Consider the following 25,014-nt stretch of genomic DNA (forward strand, 5'->3'; position numbering starts at 1 on the left):
TTATTTCTTTTTTTTTTTTTCGTTTATTTCTTTTTTGTCTCTGATTGCATCCAAAACTATGTTGAATAATAGTGGTGAGACTGGGCGACCTTGTCTTGTAACTGATCTTAGAGGAAATGTTTTCAGTTTTTCACCACTGAGAAAGATGTTGGCTGTGGGTTTGTCATATATGGCCTTTATTATGTTGGGGTAGGTTCCCTCTATGCCCACTTTCTTGAGGGTTTTTATCATAAATGGGTGTTGAATTTTGTCAAAAGCTTTTTCTGCCTCTATTGAGATGATCATATGGTTTTTATTCTTCACTTTGTTAATACGTTGGATCACATTGATTGATTTGTGTATATTGAAGAATCCTTGCACTCCTGGGTTAAACCCCACTTGGTCATGGTGTATGATCCTTTTAATATGCTGCTGAATTCTGTTAGCTAGTATTTTGTTGAGGGTTTTTGCATCTATGTTCATCAGTGATATTGGCCTGTAGTTTTCTTTTTTTGTGACATCGTTGTCTGGTTTTGGTATCAGGTTGATGGTGGCCTTGTAGATTGTGTTTCAGAGTGTTCTCCCTCTACTATATTTTGGAAGCATTTGGGAAGGATAGGTGTTAACTGTTCTCTAAATGTTTGATAGAATTCGCCTCTGAAGCCAGCTGGTCCTGAGCTTTTGTTTGTTGGAAGATTTTTAATCACAGTTTCAATTTCAGTGCTTGTGATTGGTCTGTTCATATTTTCTATTTCTTCCTGGTTCAGTCTCAGAATGTTTTGCTTTTCTAAGAATTTGTCCATTTCTTCCAGGTTGTCCATTTTATTGGCATATAGTTGCTTGTATTAATCTCTCATGATCCTTTGTATTTCTGCAGTGTCTGTTGTTACTTCTCCTTTTTCATTTCTAATTCTATTGATTTGAGTCTTCTCCCTTTTTTTCTTGATGAGTCTGGCTAATGGTTTATCAATTTTGTTTATCTTCTCAATGAACCAGCTTTTAGTTTTGATTTTTGCTACTGTTTCCTTCTTTTCTTTTTCATTTATTTCTGATCTGATCTTTATGATTTCTTTCCTTCTGCTAACTTTGGGGTATTTTTGTTCTTCTTTCTCTAGTTGCTTTAGGTGTAAGGCTAGGTGTTTATTTGATGTGTTCCTTGTTTCTTGATGTAGGATTGTATTGCTATACACTTACCTCTTAGACCTGCTTTTGCTGCATCTCATAGGTTTTGGGTCGTCGTGTTTTCATTGTCATTTGTTTCTAGGTATTTTTTGATTTCTTCAGTGATCTCTTGGTTATTTAGTAATGTATTGTTTAGCCTCCATGTGTTTGTATTTTTAACAGATTTTTCCCTGTAATTGTTATCTGGTCTCATAGCTTTCTGGTCGGAAAAGATACTTGATATGATTTCAGTTTTCTTAAATTTACCAAGGCTTGATTTGTGACCCAAGATATGATCTATCCTGGAAAATGTTCCATGAGCACTTGAGGAGAAAGTGTATTCTTGTTTTTGGATAGAATATCCTATAAATATCAATTAACTCCTTCTTGTTTAAATTATCATTTAAAGCTTGTGTTTCCTTATTTATTTTCATTTTGGTTGATCTGTCCATTGGTGACAGTGGGGTGTTAAAATCCCCTGCTATGATTTCTTACTGTCAATTTCCCCTTTTATGGCTGTTCATATTTGCCTTATGTATTGAGGTGCTCCTATGTTGAGTGCATAAATATTTACAGTTGTGATATCTTCTTGATTGATCCCTTGATCATTATGTAGTTTCCTTCTTTGTCTCTTGTAATAGTCTTTATTTTCAAGTCTATTTTGTGTGATATTAGAATTGCCACTCCAGCTTTCTTTTGATTTCCTTTTGCATGGAATATATTTTTCCATCCCCTCACTTTCAGTGTGTATGTGTCCCTAGGTCTGAAGTGGGTCTCTTGTAGACAGCATATATACAGGTCTTGTTTTTGTATCCATTCAGCCAATCTGTGTCTTTTGGTGGAAGCATTTAATCTATTTACATTTAAGATAGTTATCTATATATATGTTCCTATTCCCATTTTCTTAATTGTTTTGGGTTTGTTATTGTAGGTCTTTTCCTTCTCTTGTGTTTGCTGCCTAGAGAAGTTCCTTTAGCATTTGTTGTAGAGCTGGTTTGGTGGTGCTGAATTCTCTTAGCTTTTGCTTATCTGTGAAGGTTTTAATTTCTCTGTTGAATCTGAATGAGATCCTTGCTGGGTAGAGTAGTCTTGGTTGTAGGTTTTCCCCTTTCATCACTTTAAATATGTCTTACTACTCTCTTCGGGCTTGCAGAGTTTCTGCTGAACAATCAGCTGTTAACCTTATGGGGATTCCCTTGTATGTTGTTTTTCCCTTGCTGCTTTCAATATTTTTTCTTTGTATTTAATTTTTTATAGTTTGATTAATATATTTATTGGCATATTTCTCCCTGTATTTATACTGTATGGAACTCCCTGTACTTCCTGGACTCGATTGACTATTTCCTTTCCCATATTAGGGAAGTTTTCAACTATAATCTCTTCAAATATTTTCTCAGTCCCTTTTGTTCAACTTCTACTTCTGGGACCCCTATAGTTCGAAGCTTGGTGTGTTTAATGTTGTCCCAGAGGTCTCTGAGACTGTCCTCAATTCTTTTCACTCTTTTTTTCTTTATTGTGCTCTGCAGTAGTTATTTCCACTATTTTATTTTCCAGGTCACTTGTCCGTTCTTCTGCCTCAGTTATTCTGCTATTGATTGCTTGTAGAGAATTTTTAATTTCATTTATTTTGTTGTTCATCATTGTTTGTTTGCTCTTTAGTTCTTCTAAATCTTTTTTCAACGTTTCTTGTATTTTCTCCAATCTATTTCCAAGATTTTGTATCATCTTTACTATCATTATTCTGAATTCTTTTTCAGGTAGATTGCCTATTTCCTCTTCATTTGTTTGGTATGGTGGATTTTTACCTTGCTGCTTTATCTGCTGTGTTTCTGTGTCTTCTTATCTTGCTTAACTTACTGTGTTTGGGGTCTCCTTTTCGCAGGCTGCAGGTTTGTAGTTCCCGTGTTTTTGGTGTCTGTCCCCAGTGGCTAACGTTGGTTCAGTGGGTTGTGTAGGCTTCCCAATGGAGGGTCTAGTGCCTGTTTTTTGATGAATGAGGCTGGATCTTGTCTTTCTGGTGGACAGGACCACATCCAGTGGTGTGTTTTGGGCTGTCTGTGACCTTTGTATGATTTTAGGCAGCCTCTTTGTTAGTGGGTGGGTTTGTGTTCCTGTCTTGCTAATTGTTTGGCATAGTGTGTCCAGCACTGGAGCTTGCTGGTTGTTGAGTGGAGCTGGGTCTTAGCATTGAGATGGAGATCTCTGGGAAAACTCTCACTGTTTGATATTACCTCAATCTGGGAGGTCCCTGGTGGACCAATGTCCTGAATTCAGCTGTCTCACCTCAGAGGCACAGGCCTGTCACCCAGCCAGTACACCAAGACCCTCTCAGCCACATGGCTCAGAAGAAAAGTTAGAAAAAAAGAAAGAACAAAAGAAAGAAAGAAAGGAAGGAAGAAAGAAAGAAAAGAAAGAAAGAGAAAAAAAGATATAAAGTTATTAAAATTAAAAAGTAATAAAAAAAAAGAAAGAAGAGAGCAACCCAACCAAAAAACAAATCCACCAATGAATACAAGGGCTAAAAACTATATTAAAAACAAAATAAAAGGGCTTCCGTGGTGGCACAGTGGTTGCGAGTCCGCCTGCTGATGCAGGGGACGCGGGTTCATGCCCCGGTCCAGGAGGATCCCATATGCCGCGGAGCGGCTGGGCCCATGGGCCATGGCCATTGAGCCTGCACGTCTGGAACCTGTGCTGCGCAATGGGAGAGACCACAGCAGTGAGGGGCTCACGTACTGCAAAAAAAAAAAAGAAAAAAAAAAAAGAAAAAAATGGACAGACAGAACCCTAGGACAAATGGTAAAAGCAAAGCTATGCAGACAAAATCACACAAAGAAGCATACATATATACACTCAGAAAAAGAGAAAAAGAAAAAAATATATATATATATTTAAAATAAAAAAAGGAAGAGAGCAACCAAATCAATAAACAAATCTATCAATGATAATAAACTCTAACTACTAAGAAAACTTTAAACCAGAAATCAGTCAGTCTCATACTGCAAACCCCAAGTCTACAGTTGCTCCCAAACTTCACCGCCTCAATTTTGGGATGATTCATTGACTATTCACATATTCCAGAGATGTGCAGGGTACATACATCAGGTTGATTTTGGAGGTTTAATCCGCTGCTCTTGAGGCTGGTGGGATAAATTTCCCTTTCTCTTGTTTTCTCGCATAGCTCCTGGGGTTCAGCTTTGGATTTGCCCCGCCTCTTCATGTAAGTTGCCTGAGGGTGTCTGTTCCCACCCAGACAGGATGGGGTTAAAGGAGCAGCTGATTAGGGGGCTCTGGCTCATTCAGGCTGGAGGGAGGGAGGGGTACGGAATGTGGGGTGAGCCTGTGGCGGCAGAGGCCGGCACAACGTTGCAACACCCTGAGGCACGCCGTGCATTCTCCCAGGGAAGTTGTCCCTGGATCATGGGACCCTGGCTGTGGCGGGCTGCACAGGCTCCCAGCGTGGGGTATGGATAGTGACCTGTGCTTGCACATAGGCTTCTTGGTGGCTGCAGCAGCAGCCTTAGCGTTTCATGCCCGTCTCTGGTGTCCATGCTGATAGCCGCGGCTCATGCTTGTCTGTGGAGCTCGTTTAGGTGGTGCTCTGAATCCCCTCTCCTTACGCAGCTTGAAACAATGGTCTCTTGCCTCTTAGGCAGTTCCAGACTTTTACCCGGACTCCCTCCTGGCTTGCTGTGGTGCACTAGCCCCCTTCAGGCTGTGTTCACACAGCCAACCCCAGTCCTCTTCCTGGGATCTGACCTCCGAAGCTGAAGCCTCAGCTCCCAGTCCCTACCCATCCCAGCGGGTGAGCTTACAAGCCTCTCAGGCTGGTGAGTGCTGGTCGGCACCGATCGTCTGTGCAGGGATCTCTTCGCTTTGCCCTCCGCACACCTGTTGCTGTGCTCTCGTTCATGGCTCCAAAGCTTCCCCCCCCCCACCCCGCCCCCGTCTCTGCCAGTGAAGGGGCTCCTAAGTGTGTGGAAGCTTTTCTTCCTTCACAGCTCTCTCCCGGAGGTGCAGGACCAATCCCTATTCTTTTTTTTTTTTCTTTTCGGTACGCGGGCCTCTCACTGTTGTGGCCTCTCCCATTGCGGAGCACAGGCTCCGGACGCGCAGGCTCAGTGGCCATGGCTCATAGGCCCAGCCGCTCCACGGCATGTGGTACCTTCCCGGACCGGGGCACGAACCCGTGTCCCCTGCATCGGCAGGCGGACTCTCAACCACTGCGCCACCAGGGAAGCCCCATCCCTATTCTTTTGTCTCTGTTTTTTCTTTTTTCTTTTGCCCTACCCATATACATGGGGAGTTTGTTGCCTTTTGGGAAGTCTGAGGTCTTCTGCCAGTGTTCCGTAGGTGTTCTATAGGAGTTGTTCCACATGTAGATGTATTTCTAATGTATTTGTTGGGAGGAAGGTGATCTCCACGTCTTACTCCTCTGCCATCTTGAAGGTCTGAGCTTCTCTTTTTGTAAGAATTCTAGAATCAAGGAATAGAGCAATGAAAAGGGAACAGGATTATAGTTTATAATTTTATAAATATTAACTTTATAGGTGTTAAAAGCATTGAGTCTGGTTCCAGTTCACTTTTAACTTTCAAATGAATTTTAAGATTGTCAAGTGCTCAGAATTTTGACTCCCATCGTTATGGTTGTTACCTATGAGATTTTGTTAATTCCTCTGCCTTCACTGTCTTAGGTTTCCTTTAATTTGCACTTCCTATCAACCATGATAGTCAGCTCTTTTTGATATTCATAGGCAGTATTCACATGACACTTCTGGGCACGTTTTAATTTTGTTGTCAAAAAGTTATTTACAGTCCTCTTCTTAGAAGCAATATCAAACTGCTATTTGTTAGTGGATAGGAAAAAATATTTTAGAATGAATGAATTGCTGTTTTTGAGAACAATTAAAAAAAACATACTTCCAATGAGAATTTAGGGAAACAGGCATGTTTCCTACATTGTAGCTTGGTGTGCAAATTACTAAATTTTGGAAAATTTTGGAAAATAAACTAGAAATCTCTACAGAAGTTGAAAAATACACAAAACCTTTAAAATAATCACTCCTGAGGCAATAATTTCTATAGAAATAAAAGCATTAGGAAACAAGAATATATGGACAATTATTTTGATTGCAGCATGGATTGTGGTAGCATGAAACTGTGAGCAACTTAAATATCAATATAGGAATGGTTAATGTCTATTCATACTTCAGTATATGTTCATCAATTAAAAAGAGTGAGTCAGATCCACATCTTTTGGCCTTAAGAGAATGTGAAATTTTAAATGATGATAGTGTGGGGAATATGTACAAGTGATTACATTGTTGTGGGAATAAACACTAATATAGTATTTCAGTGATTCAAAGTCATTTTTTTATAGCATCATAGGCATGCATCTTATAATGTGACAAGAAAACAATTATATTTAATTTTTAAACGTTCTTTTTTTAGTGTTAAACTTAAGAAAAACTTTTACAATCAATATCTTCTTAAATCCAGTGACATATGACAATAATAACTAACATTTATTGAACACTTACATGCATGATTCCACATATATAATTTAACATGTACAACATTCTTGCAAAGGCAAATATAGTGTCAACTTAAAGAAAAACACACAACATAAGAGTCGTGAGTTTAAGTTTTATTCAGGGTCTTACTGAGTACCGGTAAAACAGCCCAGAAGATAGCTCTAAGGAACTATTCCAAAGCAGTAAGAGAGGAGCCAGTTTATATATGATTTTTTTGTCTGGAAAATACATGTAGTCAAGCACACATTTTGGTAAAAAGATTACTGTTAATCACAAAGAACAGATATTTCAAGTTAATAATTTTAGTGCTTTTCTATGTATGGGAAGATACAAGAATATGGGGTCATTAAAATTATTTCTGAGATAAGCATCTAACAACTATCTAGGGGTCCATTTATCCAAAGCATAGAGCGCCTCATCCTGCTTTGTTTTGTTTTCTTTTATTTTCATCCTGAATTCCTCTCAGGGCACTATTGGTGGACATGGGCGGCTGTGGTGGGTTGTGGTTTAGCCTTTGCATAACTGGGTGATGAGCAACATTCTTTGTTCTTCTTTGTTCACAATAGAGACAAAAACAGATTAGTGATTGCTAGAAATTTTGGGTGGGGAAGTGTTGGCTACTAACGTACATGAGGGATATTTGGGGGGTGACAAAACTGTTTTATATCTTGATTGTGGTGGTGCTTACCACCCATATGCATTTTTCAAGACTTGTAAAACACTACAGTAAAAGGGGTGACATTTATTGTCTGTAAATACACATTAATTTAAAAATGCAAAAATCTTAAGTGTTAGGTAGAAGGTCAAATGACATCTGCCCTTTCGAGAATGACTGTAATATTTATTTAAAAAGAAGTTTATGATGTGGGGGAGGAAAAATAACTTTTCTACTGTTCTATGTTCTTTACTGAGACATCTCTGTAATAAAAAGATAGATTAACAGGAGAGAAACAAACAAAAGTTTAATAAATAACATGTATACCTCCTGTATACATGGGAGATACCCAAGAAAACTGAGTCACTTTTGGAAAGGGCCCAAGCCACCACTTTAAATAACATCTCCATCTAAAGACAAAGGATGTTGGGGGCAGGCGAGGCCAGTTATGGGAGGTTATCAAGGAAAGCACAGTAAACAAGGCTAAGGTTGTTATACAGATTTGTCTTGGCTTTTTCTTTCTGGTACAGAGAGGAAACAACCTTACAGATGGAGATTTCTTTTATCATTATAAATGTCTCTCACAAAAGGGTAACTTCTCAGTTTTCAGAGCTTCTCCTGTATCTGATATTTCTTAAAAATCATCAGCCTAAAATAATCAATATGCCAAAGAGGCATATTTTCAGTAGTATATTTTGTTCCCCTTCAAAAATTTGTTTGCATATGATTTGAAGTTTCTATAAACATAAAAAGTATGTACAGATCTATGTATAGCTCTTAATATTGATTACCTTTGGGCAACAGGGGGTGAAGAATGAAGATGGTTTAGAGGGAACTGATAAACTTGTGTGCATATGTGTGAGAGAAAGAGAGAGAGAGGGGTGGGGAGACATGTGTTTATTCACTCTTTTCATTGAATGCTTATTAAACATTTGTAATATTTGATGATACATTTAATCCCCCAGCAGAACTGTCATCTCAGTGATGAATGGGATTTTTGTCTGTTCTCTTCACTGTGATCTCTAGCTCATAGAATGGTGCCTGGTACATAGTGTATGCTTAATTAATCTTTCTTAAATCTTTCTTAAATAGAATGATTCATTAATTAATATAAAATGTTGAGACTCCAGTTCATGTGTGATATGATATACTCATTTGTAGAGATTTTACCTCTAACAGGTAATATTTATGTCTGGTATTTCCTGGCTGGATAGAATTGAAAGCATTATACAGGCTGATTATGAGTATTACTGGTTAGGAAGAGAAATGTATTGTCTAACAGATGTGGCTTTTAGCCCTGGCTCATCACTTACTAGATAAGTGCCTCTAGGATTATTGTCTAAGTACTTTCAGTCTCATTTTCCGTGCACGTAGGTTCATCTTTTAAGAGTAAATATTTGACAACTATAAACATAATTTAATAATTTACCTTATTTTCATTATTCAAGTTTAGGTAAGTTTTAGTACCTCATATTTTAATTACATGGCAAAATGTGGATAGTGTGTATATTTTAGAGATGATTTGTATATAATTCCCCATGAAAGGTGAGGAAAATGTATAAATTTTAAGATTATATCCAGTTTTATTATTCTCTGATTTTTTTCTTCCTACTTGCTTTTCTTTCTCTTCCTCCTTTTCTTCCTTTGTTCTTTTCTTTCTTTCTCTTCTTTTTCATTCAGCTGTGTTCCAAGTACAATGCAGTTACCAGACATATCTTATTGAACACATTAAACAAAGTCCCCACCCTTATGGACTTTAAGCTCAAACAGATTTATTCAGTTATCCATTCAACAAGTATTGAATTGAATGCCTACTTTGTGCTAGACATAATGCCAAGTGTTATTAGTCTGCTTGCTATAAAATAGAATGAATGGCAGCACCTCTGCCCTTTCCAGGTTTATACCTCTGTGTGGCAAGGAATAGAGCACATTGAGTAAACAATGAAACACACCCATGTATATTTCCAAACCATGATGAACATTAAGAAGGGAAAATACAGGGAGCTGTGAGATATTAAATACCAAGCCATAATTTAGTTTCAAGGGAATTTAGATTGCCTTAGTATGTATGTATGACTACTTTCATTTCTTAGCAATGAGATAAAAATTATATTTTATATGCTCCTTCAGTGCAAAGAAAGGGTCCATTTAATTTTCATCCTAAAACTGTCTAGCATAGCATAACTATGGGCACATTAGAGCAGTTAACAAATGACCTGAAGATGGTAAGGATATTACATATCAACAAGATCCATCATGCCTTTCATGTTGTATCTATAATATCATTTAAATTTACCAACAGGGTCAGATTTATTATGAGACAGATATAGTATTACATTTTTTATCATCATGGAGTTTTGTGAGGCTAAAAAATATACACATACATTTTTGGAAAGTGACAGAAGCAAACAATCAAAAATCATCTTGAGAATTAAAATCGTACCATGTTCTAGATCACTAGATGACATTCTCTTACCTAGGTCACTAAAAATAACTGCAGTTAAGTACTTTTTTCTATTTCAATTAATTAAGTCTTGTTTTTATCTGTCTATTGTTAAAGAAAACCAGAACCAGGCAGTAGTTAAGCAGTAAAAACAAATTTTATTCGAGAACTATGACAATAGGAAAAAAGAGACTTCAGTATAGAACTGAGCTCAGTTCCGAATACAATACAATAAGAACAAGTGGGGATTTATCCCAAGGAAAATGTTTGAAGAGAGGGGTCTGTGGATGGAAAATTATAAAGTGGAGGCATTAAGGGTAGGGGAAATTCTTGCTAAACTGACCTAACAGGATTCTAGCTGAAGACATGTAAGGGTGGTCAGAGATCACCTGGAGGATGAGAAATTTGACAGATATTCTGGGTGATCAGATATCAAGGGTGGAGAATTCTCTCTAAACTGATTTAGCAGGATTCTTGATGAAACTGGACCGTGCAGGCTGAGTTAGGAAAACTGAATTTTCCTGAGTAGGGACAAACCCAGTTCTTTCCTCCTATGTCTTTCTTTCCTGTGTCTCTTTATTACTCTCACTCCCCTACCACGCTCACTCAGAACACTTCATTTCTGACACTTCTGGTCATGAAACATGTGGAGTGTTTTCCCCACAAGCAATTCTCTGCAACACTAGCTGCATGTCCTACAGTTCAACTCAATTCTGACACTATCTGGAGACAGTGTCAGATCTCACAGATTAAGGGCACAGTTCCACAAGATGACTCCCACCCCACTTCAGATGCCAATTCCAAGTAATAGGTCCCCAGGTTACCTACAACTTCTACAAATCGGGGTCTCCCACAAACCCCTCCTTGGGTTTGATTAATTTGCTAGAGCAGCTCAAAGAACTCAGGGAAACACTTACTTATGTTTACCAGTTTATTAAAGGATACAGATGAACGGCCAGATGAAGAGATACATAAGCTAATATGTGAGAGGGTCCTGAGCACAGGAGCTTCTGTCCCTGTGGAGTTGGGGTGAATCACCCTCCCTGTGTTGATATGTTCAACAACCTGGAAGCTCTCTGAATCCTATACTATTGGGATTTTTATGGTGACTTCATCATATAGGCATGATCGATCATAAACTCCATTTTCAGACCTTTTTCCTTCTTAAGAGAATGGGAAGTGAGACAGAAAATTCCAAGATTCTAATAATGGCTTGTGTTTTCCAGTGACTAGCCCTCATACAGGACCCACCGAGGAGCACACCAAAAGTTGCCTCATTAGAGCAAAAGACACTCCTATCACCCAGAAAATTACAAGGGATTCAGGAGCTCTGTGCCAGACACCAGGGGCAGAGACCAATGTATATATATTATTATCTCATGGGGGCCCAGCAAGGACAGATACTGAAGCCAAAGGTTGAAGGGTTCTTAAGAGGAGCCTGACTAAAATTTAGTCAAGGAGAGTATCTTTGTCACTATATATCATTCCTGGGTTTGATGGCAATGCTTACTGATGTGCTTCCTAGAATAGGGATGGGAAACATCACAAATTACACAAAGAAAAGTTGCACATGGTCACATTATCCTTTTATTTTAACTTAGTATTAAGTTTTCAGAATAGGGGCTAAAGAGATGCAATACTGTCTGTAGATCTCCTTACCATTTCTTAAGAAAGACATTGTCAATGGGAGAGGTGTTATAGAAAGAACACAGATTGGTAAAGTTTTCAGAAACTAGGGAATGTTTGAAAGAATTAAAATGTTAATTCTACAAAACAAGACATTTTCACTAGTTCATAGTAGAATCTTATTAACTATTTCCAGATTTAGTGTGTGAGGAAAAATGAATTACTAATATTCTATGTGAACCCAAAAGTGACTTCCTTATAGGAAATGAAGAAATAGAGTCAGGAATATAAAGTGCCTTTATTTAATCACCACACCCATCCTATAAAATAGGTGATGGTGTCCCCATTTATACAAAAGAAATAGATTTCAGTCAAAGCAGTAAGAGTTTTCTGACAACTTTCTTTTCTTATACCTTAAATGTTGTTATTAATCTGGTTACCATGGCCTATATATGTAAATATTAGCTGCTTTGGTTTCTTTAAGAAAAAAATTGGGTCAAACTCCTGCAGATTTTTTTTGTTCTATATTATATACATTGTCTTAACTAAGCCTTTAAAATATTTAAATGTGATTTTTTCTCCTGTAAGTACAACTTAAACAAGGTCCTTGATATTAAATAATAGTCTTATCTCATTGTACATGCAGCAGATTTCCTCTGAGTATTCTCTTCTACTGATTACTTGACTTTAAATTTCTAATTTTTTAGCAGATCTCAAAAAGAGTCCAGAGGGAAAGATAAAATAAAATCATTATCAATGACATTATTGCAGATAGGGGGTATAGTTGCAAATGATCTATGCTTCTCTTAAAACTAAATTCCAACTTATGAAAAAGGAGATCATTTCTTTTATTCTAATAATATAGTGTATTTCCAGAAGAGTCTATAGTCCCACAGTATAAATTTAGTATCATATGGTACCAATTTCAGATGGTATTGATTTATGATAGAAAAAAAATGTTTGTGTATATGTTTTATTTGTTTAGCTGAGAGGGATTATTTCCAAACTGTTAGTTTGAATATCTTTTTTTTAATTCAAAGGAAAAAGTTATAATCTCACAAATGTGAATAATTTATCAAAGATTGTGTTTAGTAACCTCATTGCATATTAAAACAACAGAAATGTATATTCTATAAATTGTCCTGATACCTCAAAAGTACAATTTATAGATTGAAAGGGAGAATAAGACACTACTGTCTTGGAAAAGAGCTTCATGGTACAGCCATCTTGAAGTCTTGTTACGGGATTAATTAGAAATAATGAGCTTTGTGTAGAAACATTTTTATTGCATCTCAAAGGGTTTGTAAATAATAGAAATCTGAAGAGCTAATAAGAAATGACAAATGTATTATATTATATAAAGAAACACTAAAGAACAGTTTTTTTTCCCAATTATATACCAGCGCTGAACGGAAAAAGGAGCTATTGTCACAAGTTCTCTTTCAAATACAATAATATAAGACACTCCGTTTTAGCTAGTTAATTGCTGTCATGTCCTAGTGTAAAGAGAAATTGTTTAACATAAACCAATGTAGACTTTCCACAAAATAGCAACAGAAATCCTTGCTGAAATACCAGGCCACCTCTTATTAGCTCACTCTTACAAGTGTGATCCTTAAAGACAAAGAAGTAATTTCACAAGCATCAATCCCAAGAGGTCATGTTTTGAAGGTTCAAATTATAGGAGATGATTGTTAAAATAATCAAAGGTGAAGGAAATTAATGTAGTTTAATTTTATGAAAGGAAATCTTCAAGGATAGATACATGCTGTTTTTGCTTATAGGAAATAAAAGCAATCTCTTTTACCCACATTCTATAGCAGTCAAGTGATTAAACCTATAGGTGCATGAAAACTTCCTCCTCCCTAGACCAGTCTCTGCTCTCCATGTGCAAGTTTTCTGTCACAAAGATGATTCAGGAAAGCTGAGTGTAAAACACAATTTGAAATACAAATCTTTTTTATTTACCCATGATGATCATAACAGACATATCACAGGATAGAGGGAAAATATGGTTGAGATAGCAACTCCTCAAATATATGCTTGACCACAAACATGTTTAGGATATTAAGAGGAAAACAAAAAGTTAAACTGTCAAAAATAACTTGGGAAAGCTGGTTTAACTAAGCTACAAAAAGTTTTTTTGGGACCTCTTGGATTTGTTGATATGCAATGTTATTATAAAATTCCAGAAGTATAGTGGACAGTATTTTCTAATCTTTTGATATTTTGTTTTAAGCAGATGATAAAAATGTAAAAACAGGCAAACAAATAAAATATTTCTTATATTTACCCAAATAATTTTCTATTTTTATCATTATTTGATCCATCCTTAAAATTCTTCAAAACATATTCAAGTGGAATATCTAGCCACATCATCCTGGAATGTTCATTTGCTCCCTCATTAATTCCACATACAATACATATCTGTAGATCATGTATCATATTGGAGTCCAGGGCAGATTTATTCACCAGGATTATAGCAGTGCATGAGAAACATGTGCTCTTTGACTTTAGGAAGCAAACATTCTAGTGGGGAAAAACAGGTATTAAATAAGGAAATGGTATATAAATGAGATAATCTCAGATTATGAAAGAAGTGCAAAGATGATTGCTAGGTGGAAAGTGAAGGTAGATGGGGAGAGGTGTTCTGCTGAATACGTTGTTTGAGAAAGACCTCTCTGAGGAGGCAAGAATGAGAAATATTTTGGTCTGAGAGCTCAGCGTGCATATTTGTGAGGTTGGAAGTTTGCATCCACTGACATGTGCAAGTATCATGTTTTTGCAAAGCCAACATCGAGTCCATTATTTAAGCATTACACAGAATTTGGCTACTAGTAGAAACAAGGTAAACTGTGTGTGTGTGTGTGTGTGTGTGCATGTGCGTGTGTGTGTGTATGTGTGTGTGTGTTTCACTCGGTCAGGGGAATACAAACTGCTAGTTGTTTGTACTCTGATTCCATTCAAACTAACTCTGTTAAGATGTCTAAGTTTCTTTTTTGTGGAATCCACCTTTTCTTTTTTAATCAGTTAGGTGCCTATTCGTTTAAACCTCACACATATGTAAAATACTGATGAACATGTCAGTTATATTCCTATGGCCTTAAAGTCAGTCAGTAGGGTTGATTTGGTCCACCCCATTTAATTCATGTAAGAACAGGTTTTTCCTAAAATATGGACTCCTGCCTACCTGCATGGAAATACATTGTAGACCTTTTTGAAAGATGCGAGTCATGTGTTGTAATTCCAGAACTAATTTATCAGACTTTCTGAGTATGGAACATGAAGAACTGGCTTGTTAAGAGGCTCCCTAGTGGTATTTATTTACGCTAAATTTGAGAACCTTCGTCCTAAACGCCATGTGTCTACCATTCTATTTACTGCCACAGGTGAATGGTGATTTTAATTAATGATAAATGGGTCATTTGATTACCCTTTCCACTAAACATGATTAACTGAAAGTAAAATCTAAAGCACTTATGTCCTCATTATGATTTTACCTTTAGTTTTTATTTATTTATAAACTTTATTAAAATCATAATGCCAATTGAATACTGATACTGCTATGGTCTGAATGTTTGTGTCCCTCTAAAAGTCATATGTTGAAATGTTAACACCCAAAGATGATTGTATTAGGAGGTGCTTAAATCATGAGGGTGGAGCCCTTAAGAATGGGATTAGTGCCTTATAAAAAAGACCACACAGAGATCCTCTGCCCTTTCCACCATGTAAGAACACAACAAAAAGTGCTGACTATGAACCAGAAAGAGGGGTTCTCACCAGAACCCAACCATGCTGGTGATTTGATCTTGGACTGGCCAGCCTCCAGAACTGTGAGAAATGAATTTATTTTGTTTATAAGCTACTCAACCTGTGGCATTTTGTTACAGCAATCTGAGTAGACTAAGAAAGATACACTTCCAAAGACATTCAACATTAAAAAATAGGACAGTATATACAAAAAGTAACCTTTAAAGTATTGTTAGTCTTCTAGTAAAATTCTGCTCTCCTTTCACACTGAAGAGAGCTTCAAGACATTGCTCCATATATCAGTTCCCTCTTTCCTACATTTGCAAGTTGGAGAGAGAAAAAGTATCCCACATAAGATATAGGTACACAGTACATGAGTCTTTGTGAGAATTTTATGCCAATATTTAATTAATTTAGGCCAGTGCTACTCAATGTGTGGTACACACTTGTGCTTGTCTATGAACAGTTTCTGGTCCACCAGGAGACTTGTGCTAGAAATATAAATCATCCAATACTTTCTTCATCAAGAAAGTCATGTTACCCCCACCTCCACACCTCCCCCCCCAAAAAAGTTGGTGAAACTAACCAGTTTAGTACGTTTACTGCCAGAGTTGATTTACAGACTGGCTCAAGCCTCCCATCTCCTTAGAGATCAATAATAACTAGCCAGTCAAGGACAAGCCTCTTTGAGTAACTCTGATGGGGACTAACACATATGAGCAGTGCTCATTGAAATTCTTTGTCTTTGACATATTTGTGTTTATTTACACTGAATTGAAACATTCAACTGTGGAAAATTTTTATTTCACTTTCAGTGGAAGATTTCTGGAAATTTCCAGGAAATATTTATTTTCCATTAAATGAGTTAAGCTAAAAATAGAATTATTTTCTGCAGATAGTTAATTTGAGTCTATAATCCTTCATTGTTATATAGCCCCTATAAATGCATAAAAGGAATTTAAAAGGAAATAATGAGTTTTTATTAAATATAACATCACTTAATCGTTGACTTATAATTGAGAAAACATGAGGTTTAGCTTGTTTTATTTCCAGTGATGCTTATTACTTTCTGTTCATACATTCATAAATGTTTTGGGTTCTTTTAATAATTGAACAGGGAGAATGGTATTTACCTGGTTGCTATGGTGAAAAAAAAAAAAACTCAAAGCACTAACCTCATGATTTAACTTGAGACATTAATCAACATTGATGAAAAAACTAAATTTGATGACATCTTCAGAATAGTTTACAAGTTGACTTTTATTGATTATTGATTTCTTGAAATTGTTAGCATATAGCATGCTATTTAAGAACCTGTTAATCACTACAAAATTTAGGTTTAAATTCTAATTCTGCTATTTACTTGCTATTTGATCTTAAGCAAGTAATATCTCAGATTGCACATTCTCTAAAATTCTTTAAAAATAAGAGTAAAGGCACTAACTGATAGTGTCCTTGGGTGGATCAAGGCATATAACAAAATTACTAGCTCAGGGTTTGGCACATAGTAGGTGCTTTATAAGTTGTTTATATATATATATATATATATACACACACACACATAGTCTCGTCAATTTTTATATCTACACACAGACAATAATGCATTCTTCCAGGAATGATACTAGTCACTGAAAGTATGGCGAAAAGGACATAGTATCAGTCCTCAAGAAGTCTGAGAGGGGTACAGTTTATAACTGAAATCCTGTAAAATAATGAAACTGCTAATTTTATTTTTTTAAGTAGTTTTATTTATTTTTTGGCTGCGTTGGGTCTTCATTGCCGCACGCAGGCTTTCTCTCTAGTTGAGGCGAGCGGGAGCTATTCTTCATTGCAGTGCGCAGGCTTCTCATTGCAGTGGCTTCTCTTGTTGCAGAGCATGGGCTCTAGGCACGCAGACTTCAGTATTTGTGGCATGAGGGCTCAGTAGTTGTGGCGTACAGGCTTAGTTGCTCCGTGGCATGTGGGATCTTCCCAGACCAAGGCTTGAACCCATGTCCCTTGGATTGGCAGGTGGATTCTTAACCACTGTGCCACCAGGGAAGTGCACGACTGCTAATCTTAGTACTGTTACAAGGAGTAGAACAATTTCATTTACTAAAGTAAAACTTCTCATAACTGGCAAAACAAGTTTATTATTGTCCTTAAAACATGTCAGTACCATCTAAAGTAGTTACTGTTGTGGAAAACAATAAACATGACTGTAAAAAGGAAAATAAAGGAAGAAAGAAAATTCAGGTTTGAAGAACCAAACAGAAAATCAAGCACCCTTGAGGCAATGTGTGGCAATATGCGGCCCAGTTCCTTGGCAAGTTACCCCTTTTTAGGTCTAATTACTTGTTTTTATGCCAGCAATTCTGAATGTCTTTGGGAGCCAGTTGTATGGATATTTTAAGCTATAACTGTGTTGTCTTTAAGTGTTCCCAGTACTGATAACAGAGACTACTCCCTGTCCCCAAAATAAGTCAGTACTAGTCAGCGAAAGTAAAAAAATATAGAAACACTTTTAAGTATTTTGTGTATTTTGGCATTCATTTCATGTTCTTGTTCTAGATCATTTTGTTCACCTTTAACTTGGTTGAACATTTTTGCCAAACTTAGATTCAAAAAAAAGAGAGACCAAGATATTACAAAGAAAATACCTATCGAGCACTTACAGCTTTTCTTTATCTCTACCTCCCTGTGAATATAATATATGGTGTTTCTTGTTGCTGTTGCTGATTAGTAGTTAAAGAAATTTGAACTAACACTCAGAAGCCCAGTGATGAAAATGAATGTGGCTGCACATTAGTTTAGGCAGAGGTTTGAGGATGTAATTTATTTATGAACTAATGAATTAATTCATGAGAATATGCATGTGGTTATGGGATTAAGGTTCTTTGCTCTCTAATCTTTGCTTAGAAAATGTATAGTTTAGAGGTTTTAGCCAGCCGGTAATTAAGACCATTAAATGGAAGCCAGATTGGCTTCTTTCTTTACTCACACAATCACCTCGAAGACAAATGTGAGGACTACATTCTACCTGTCAAAATCAATATGCTTTTGAGGACAAATATATTTCATAGAAAAATTTTAAGCTTATTCCAGACAATCTTCCTGTTTACTTTTAAGGCCAAGCATTTTCTTTATTAAGTAAGCAATAATGTAACTATGTATCTGTGATTACAGAATAAAATCCTGAAGAATATTAATGAAAATGTGATGCAAAAGTCTCAGTTTTTAGGAACTAATAACTACATATATACAGACACTGCAGAATACAGTCTTTCATTTGAGACTGCTGCTGCTGAAGCCCTTCTTTCAAAGATGTTGAAAAGATAAACTTAATTTCTTTTACCAAAGATATTAATTAGGGTCAGAAATGCTCAAAATCCCAAAGACATTTAAACCTTGAAGAGTTGTCTTTAAAGTCTTGCATATTTTTAAGAGAAAAAGAGTAAAGCAGTTAAGGGGAGGCTGAGATCATTTGATGAGATAAAATGTGTTTCTTGCACAGTTTAGATTATCAGCTGGTGTGAGTTTCAGTTTCCATTCCCAGTCTGATATCCATAATCATTGCTGGGGAATGTTTCATTGGCCAGGAACACCCACAGACAGTCAGTAGAAGATAGAGAAGTGCCATTCCTTGTGTCCTTAAAAGCCTTAACTGGGTTCTCTCCATCCTGAAGTCTAGCATGAAGAGGGTGGCCTTGTAGTTGACATTGTTAAATATGAAAAACCCCAAAAATAATAATATAAATAAATCCAAGCAATCAATCATAGGGATTCAAATTTAAAAGTTCTAATCGTGTAGCTTCTTAAGGCCCCTATAACAGTGCCCAAGAATTAACAGGTAAAGTAATCTCTCTTCTTACTTTCACAGAACTTAAGCTTACTTTTTTAGTGACCCCTTTACTGGTTTTGTTAGCATGAATTATTTATTTATAAATGTGTTCCATGTATTCAATGAGTCAGAGAGTTCCTGGAGGACTGGCATCAGTTCTACATCCCTCTCACAGTCCTTTGTACCGGGAAATTATTAAATAAACATTTTATGATTAATGAACAAAGAATGGAGCAGCACATTAACAAACTAAGGGCAGCTGAGCTACAATATTACTCTCGTTAAGCTGGTGTTGGAACCTGATTTAGGAAAAACACAATAGATTTGTTTTAGTGGAGAGAAGGGATGGCAAGTGGAAGCTTGGGGGCATTTCAGCTATAGAGGTTTGTGCTGGTGAAAGGCAGAATGAGGGCTCCCATTGCCTGGGGAGGCTATTGAGGAAGTGATCATTGGAAAGAAGAGTAGGGGAAAGGGAAAACAATGAAACTACTTCAATTATTTTACTATTTTTCTTAGACTTGTCTCTGAAAATGGATTTCAGAAATGGAATAAACACCCTGATTGGTATATCTATAGTTATAATAATAATAAAAATAATGATATTTATTATCCATTAAACAGTGAGCACATTTGCCTAAGAACATATTTAAGATAGTTTTCTTTTTGCTTGCGGTAGAATGCATAGGGATATGTGATAATTTTCATTATCTTATGAGTTTCTTCTCCTTTAATATTGTGCATGTGCAATCTCATATGATAAAGAGACAGCAGAGCTTAGTGGTAAAGAGAGTGGACTCTAAATTTAGAATACCTGAGCTTTGTCATTATTAGCTGAATGACAGGACCAATACACAGCATAAGACTTCACAATTGAGGTAATATATGTAGAACAGTAAGGATTAGAGTTGGGGCCAGACAGTTGAACCAGCTTCCCCAAAGGCACTTGGATGAGTGGAAGAAGGGTGGATGCTCACCCCAAATGTTAAGAGAGGCTAAAGAAAAGACAAATGTTGGATAGGCAACCAAGAGTGTACAATACATTCTGCCTCTGACTTCTCAGCAGGGTAGGACACTAATCATAACAGGAATTAACCCCTCACTTAACCAGCAGAATCAGTTACCTTCTGGCTTTCCACCCTAGCTTACCACGTGATAAAGCAGAATGTTACAAGTAGAAGTGATAGAATATTAGGAGAGAGAAAAACTGTGACCAGCAGGTATTAAGGCTAGTATTTAAATGCAATTATTACGTTTATTAAGCAATGATTAAATAGACATCAAAATGTGAGAAATCAAATGGAAGTTAATAAAGTAACACCCAAGTTCAGATTAAAACTAGAAATGAGGACACATTTGCAAAGCAGCAGGATATACAAGTTGAAAGCACAGGCTTAGGAAACAGACTGCACAGGATTCATATACTGCATCTTCCTTTGATTAGTTATATCACTTCTCTGTACCTACACTTTTTCTTCTGTAAAACAAGGATAATATTAACATACACTGCATGTGGTGGCTGTGAAGAGTAAATGGGATAATCCAGGTTGAAGTGTCTGACCCCAAATAAATGACCAATTAAATAATTTTTTTAGTGTCACATAAAATCATTTCTTCTTGACCTGGCCTTGGAAATGCATCTACTTAGAAATGCATATTTGTGTCTCTTCTCCATATTATCAGAGGTATAAAATGATAGATCCAATTATAACAACTAAGAAACTTATGTTGGGGCTCCCCTGGTGGCGCAGTGGTTGAGAGTCCGCCTGCCTATGCACGGTACACGGGTTCGTGCCCCGGTCCGGGAAGATCCCTCATGCCGCGGAGCGGCTAGGCCCGTGAGCCATGGCCGCTGAGCCTGCGCGTCCGGAGCCTGAGCTCCGCAACGGGAGAGGCCACAACAGTGAGAGGCCTGCGTACCGCAAAAAAAAAAAAAACTTATGTTGTAATGAACAGTGCCATTTATATTCCAGCTGTGAAACTTCATGAATGCAAATGAAGTCAATGTGACATTATTTGACTAGAACAGATATTTAATTTTTACATAAATCTATGGCTCTCAGATAATATTTGGGTATTCAAATAGATACATAAAATCATGTTCTACCACATTACAGTATTAAGCAAACCCTCTTGTACTTGTTAATTAAAGCCTTGAAAATGTTAACACCAGACAGTTTGTGTCATAAAATGATGAACATAGCTAATTAAAATTTAAGAGCAATATTTGCATGATGGTTTTCATAGGAAACATGTTTATATTTAACTTATGAAGAGGATTGATCATTCAACTAGAATGCTGTGGTGTGGTCTGAACAGTTGTTTACAGTTGATGTGCTCTGAATGGTTGGTGTCTTTATGGACTCTGTTTATGTGTTCTGAATTCAATTAAGATGTTCCAAATTCCCAATTAATTTTATAACAAAAATATATCTGACACAAGTGTTAATGTAAGAATATAACCAATTTTCCTTTTTTATTTTAATTTCTAGTAGTAAATTCTTCCCTAAATGATCTACTCATTGAGGATATTTAGACATTCACATGGGATATGTTTTCTACTAGAGAGTGATATGATGATACTGAATGGTGCCAAAAGTCTATTTTGTTTTCACATTTAAATTTTATTTGACAGTTTTGGGGAAGTTTAACCTCTTTGATTTAGATTAAAAGCTGAAAATTCTTATTTTATTCTAGATTTCATCAGTTTTAAAGTGATGTAACAGTAAAAACTACAAAAGTATTTTGAAAAACAAAACTGCTTAAAATCATATTGAATATTGTGTAAATTTTAACCCCTTGACAAGTGGAACAAAATCATCTCTATTACCTACTTATTGTCAGTGTGCAAAAAAAAATTCTTTAATTTTTCTTCTATACTTACGTTTGAATATAATGCTATTTATACTTATCAAACATTTAATGCTAGCATACTAGCATAACAAGACTTCTCTTATATATTTTTTTCTCATATATTTTTGAAGCAAATTCATTGTCAAATTTTTTGCATATTATTTTACTATGAAAATTATATCTAAATGTGAAATAAGAAAATAATAAGATATTCTCATTCATCAATAATAATACAAGTAAAATTCTAATAAAAATTAAATTGATAATAGTTTGGGACACAATGTGTGCCAGACCTCATCTTAAGCATGTAACATATTTAATGGACACATAGCCTTAAGATACAAATAATCTATCTGCTTCTCATTTATAGTGGAAGACATTAGTGCTAAAAAAGGACACATTACAGAAGTGGAGTTCCATAAAACTCCCTTAGACAACCGTTGCTTAACATTATTTAAATTAGAGAAGGCATTTCATTGTAATACCAATATTACTTTCTGTTTTGATATCAACTTTTCCATAATGTAGTGCAAAATAAAATATTTATGTAAAAAGAAGACAAACAGGTTCAACTTATGTCAGCTTAGTTTTATATTATCAGTGGTTTGTTGATGTCATAATTTTCTGCATTGAAGGAACAATAGATTCATCCATACTGCCACTGATATGTTTTTAATGATAAAATTGAATCAGAAATACTTTGAAATCATCTTGCTGATTAAGTTACATGGTATTCTGAGAATAGATAAGTCAGAAGACAAATGAAACTCATTTAACAGTATGAGATATTATTTTACCAAGGGGAAATATAGAAGATAAACATATATTTTTTAACCTGGGGTGCTACAATTAAGACAAAATATTTACATTCAAGTAAAAAAATAAATTCTCTATCATTTGTTTACTTTGCCACTAACCTAGTATTTTTCCATGAGCTATCCATGTTAAGTGATCATTTTGCTTATAAAGATTTTGAATCTCTTTTTGAGGGTATAAACCTCCCCGGCCTTCTCTGAATCTTCTTCTGCTCTAAAACTTGCAGTCAGCCCACCCTAGCGTTTTGCTTCTTATAATCTTTTATAGTGGCCTGTGTGAACATATTGTACCACCGAGGGCCTTCAAATCCTCATTCAAAGGTAACTGGGGACTGCTGTCAGTATTCCTTATCACGGAAAACTTGTTGGAATAGCACTTTGCTGTAGGGAAGGAGCATCCTATATAGAAATGTTTAAATTAATTCTTAATCTAATAGAGGACCATACTAATGGGCATAAATGTTCATCTGAAACACCCAGGAATTTCTCTTATCTGAATTACCACCACCACCACACACACCCCTGCCCCCCGCTTAGCAAAATACTTTTAAAAGAACAAGTATCCCCAAAGCTATTATGAATTTATTGTGAATATATTTTCTCACTATTTCTATAATCTGAGTGTTTTCCTTAAACCCCCCAATAAATGAAGAACCTGATATATGTAATACCCTTAGAAAGCCTCTTTTTATTGTATAAGTATGAATTATTTGTGGAAATCATACATGGAAAACAATAAATGATCAATGACCATCTTGACAGTAAAGGTCAGAAATGCAACTCAACCTGACTTAAGAAAAAATAGCTATCATTTCAAATGGTAAAATTATGGGAAAGGCAGGGGAAAAACTAGGCCTCAGCACAAAAATAGCAGCAGTATTTAGATATCTTAATAACATGTTCCCTTCCAGCTTTTTCTACACAGTTGGAAATAAGGCCACTTATAGTAACTAGGCATATATCTGCCATCAAAGAGTAGCATGTTAAGAATCCTAGTGGAAGGTGCCTATTGGCCTAGTGTGGATCAGAGGCCCATCCTGGATGTAATCAATGGTCTGGCTATTCAATGGATTGGCGTATGTATTTAACTCATCTTCAGTAAATCCTAGCCCTTAAATCACTGAATCCAGACAGCCTGAGCAAGGAAGATGACAAATTCCAATTAGGTCATAGTAGCAGATGAGAGCTATGCACATTTTATAGAAGAAACAGATTGCAGGTGAGGAGGAACAGTATAGGTGTGCCCTTTATTGCCTAGCATTGAAATTAGGTACTTATAGGCAACATCTTTTCCATTAGACTGTGAATTCTGGTTCATGGCTTAATAATGATGTCTTTGAAACATCAACATCTCCTAGAGGACCTGGCACATCTGTGTGCTCAGTAAATAGAACTATGTTTAATAGAGTATTAAGATTATATAAGCTGTTTATTTCTGTAGTGATGGATTGAATTCTATTGCATATTGGGCACAGTAGTTATACTGTGTTATTTATTTTTTAGCTCTGGATAATGCAAATTATTTGATTTATGTTACATTTCAGTATTTCCTTTGTTATCAATTATCCTAATGCAACTTAGCCTTCCTTATTTTCCAGGATATTTACACCTCAGTTTAATTTAGTAAATGTCCAATCCTTTTCTTGTCTCGAGGATTTCTTTTTTCTAAGTTTTTTAATAATATTAAAATAACAACAATCATCCTTCATACTATCTCCTTTTCTCAGCCTGTAACTATTCAATAGACTTTGTAAGCAGGAATACCTTCCAAAAGAGGTTTTGGCTCCAAAAATATTTTCAGGCACATTAAAAAGTGATTCTTAGCAGTAGGGAAACATTACCAACACATATGTGTTGTTAACATTTACTAATAAATAAATGTTTGCTAGAGCAGGTTACATTATGAACTGATTAAAAACTTTCACCAAGGAGTAGTTAGATTTTTGCCTTGTTAGTTTCTATTTCTAATCCCTGAAGAAAAGATTCACATTATGTTTCTAAATAGCTTTGTAATTACAGCATTCTTCTCTTCTAAGTCCTGAATGGCTTTAAAGGCTACAGATATTATTTTGCATTTATATCCTTGTCCTTTTATTGCTTTTATCAGGAGATACATAGAACAAGTCTGAATTATGTTTTGCAGACCTTTTATGTTTTCTCTTTGCTCTTGCCTTTATTTTATATCATTGACTTTTTTTTTTTTAATTGGGGTATAGTTACTTTGCAATGTTGTGTTAGTTTCTGTTGTACAACGAAGTGATTCAGCTATATGTATACATATATCCCCTCCCTCTTGGACCTTCCTCCTACCCCACCATCCCACCCATCTAGGTCACCACTGAGCACCAAGCTGAACTCTCTGCTCTATGCAGCAGGTTCCC

Source organism: Delphinapterus leucas, chromosome 5 (assembly GCF_059928025.1).
Source record: "Delphinapterus leucas isolate spDelLeu-1000000601 "Yukka" chromosome 5, BTC_Dleu_Yukka2, whole genome shotgun sequence".
Classification (NCBI taxonomy): domain Eukaryota; kingdom Metazoa; phylum Chordata; class Mammalia; order Artiodactyla; family Monodontidae; genus Delphinapterus; species Delphinapterus leucas.